Source organism: Pteropus vampyrus, unplaced genomic scaffold, assembly GCF_000151845.1.
Source record: "Pteropus vampyrus isolate Shadow unplaced genomic scaffold, Pvam_2.0 Scaffold24641, whole genome shotgun sequence".
Lineage (NCBI taxonomy): Eukaryota > Metazoa > Chordata > Mammalia > Chiroptera > Pteropodidae > Pteropus > Pteropus vampyrus.
This window is the reverse complement of record NW_011913422.1, coordinates 1-2,071: the sequence shown is the minus strand read 5'-3', so window position 1 is coordinate 2,071 and position 2,071 is coordinate 1. Positions and strand designations below refer to the sequence as shown.

Below are 2,071 nucleotides of genomic sequence, written 5' to 3'. Positions count from 1 at the left end.
TCTGTCTGGCTCTATAACGAACCTCCAGCTTTCTTTAACCGTCGCCACTATTCCGACTGCCATGGCACAGGCAGTGATTGCTTTCCTTGTCTTGAATGACTTTTAAAAATCAGCTTTATTGATATGATTAGCATACAATAAAATTCACAAATTGTCGGATGTCATTTGACACATGGATACAGTCTTGTGACCGCCACTGTAATCGCGATATAGAACATTCGCATCACTCCAGAAAGTTCCCTCGTGGCCCTTTGCGATCTTCCTCCACCTGGAGCCTGGCAACCATCATCTTTCTATCACTTTAGATTTGTCTTTTCTAGAATTTTATAAAAGTAGGATGACAGAGTGTGCAGCATTTTGCGTCTGGTTTCTTTTCACCCAGCAGAATGCCTTTGAGTTCCTCTCTATTGTGTGTGTCAGGAGTTTGTTCCTTTTCATGCCAAGTGGTGTTCTATTGTGTGCATGGACCACAGATCATTTACCTGAGGACCAGTTGATGGACAGACATGTGGATTGTTTCTAGTTTAGGACTGTTATGAAGAAGGTTACTCTGAATACTTGAGTACAAGCCTTTCTGCGTACGTGTTTTCATTTCTCTAGATAAATCCTTAGAAGTAGAACTACTGGGTCATATAAGTGTATGTTTCAGTTGATAAGATACTGGCAAATTGTTTTCCACACTCGTCACATGACATGATAGTTCCTTATGACTGATGATGGTGAGAATCTTTACATATACTTATTTGCCATTTGTCAATATTCGTTAGTGACGTATCTAGGCAAATCTTTGGTCAATTTTTAGAAGTTTTCTCAAGTATTGAGTGTAAGAGTTGTTTTTGTTTTTTTAATATGTTTTGGTTACAAATCCTTTTACAGACATGTTTTGCAAATATTTTTTCCCAGTTTGGGGCTTGCTTTCTTATTTTACTAAGAGTATCTTTTAAAAACCAAACATTTGAAATTTTTATAAAGTCTAATTTTATGTTTTCTTTCACGATTTGTATTTTTTGTGTCCTATCTAACAAATCTTTGCCTAATCCAATGTCACATATATTCTCTTATAACTTCTTCTAGAAGGTTTATATGTCTAGCTCTTATATTTACGTCTGACACTCATTTCAAGTTAAATTTTGTGCATGGTATGAAGTAAAGGTCTAGGTTCATTCTTTTGCATGTGAATAACCAGTTATCCTGGCATCATTTCTTCAAAAGACTATCCTTTCCTCACCGAATTACCTCGGTACCTTTGCCACAAAATTGATCGTATGTGTGTGCATCTATTTCTGGACTCTCAATTCTGTCCCGCCGATCTACATCCTATCCTTATACCAATGCTACACTGTCTGCATGACTACAGATTTATAGTAAGTCTTGAATTCAGATAGCATAAGTTCTTCGATTTTGTTCTTTCTCAAAATCATTTTGGCTAGTCTAGGTAATTTGCATTTCCATATAAATTTTAAAATCGGCTTGCCAGTTTCTACAAAAGAAGCCTGGATTTTAATTGCCATTTCATTGGCTCTATAGATAAATGTGCAGAGAATTGACATCTTAACCATAATGGGTATTTCAACCCGTGAATACATTATTTTTCTCCGTTTATTTAAGTTTCTTTCATTTCTATCAGCAATATTTTGTGGTTTTTGATGTACGGGTTTTGCACGTTATTAAGTTATCCTTAAATATTTCAGATTTTTGGTGCTATTGTAAATGGTACTTTTAAATGTCAATTTCTGATTGTCTGTTGCTAGTATATAAAAACACTATTGGTTTTTGCATACTGACTGTCCTGCAACCTTGTTAAACTCACTTATTCTACTGGTTTTAGTAGATTTCATAAGATTTTTTTTTTTTGCATATACGATCATGTCATCTCTGAATAAAGACACTTTTGTCTACGGCCATGCCACCCTGAACACTCCCAATCTCGTCTGATCTCGAAAGTTAAGCAGGGCTGGGCCCGGTTAGTACTTGGATGGGAGACCACTTAGGAAGACCAGGTGCTGTAGGCGTTTAAAAAAAAAAAGACACTTTTACCTTTTCCTTTCTAAGTTATATGCCTTCTATTCCT

At 36.0% G+C, this 2,071-nt stretch overlaps 1 non-coding gene across 1 annotated transcript; it reads left to right on the top strand.

Moving 5' to 3' along the window:
• The first annotated feature begins 1,893 nt into the window (after window positions 1-1,893).
• LOC111735368 lies at window positions 1,894-2,012 on the top strand. Its single transcript, XR_002778757.1, has one exon. It is a non-coding gene; the product is annotated as a 5S ribosomal RNA (ribosomal RNA).
• The last annotated feature ends 59 nt before the right edge of the window (window positions 2,013-2,071 follow it).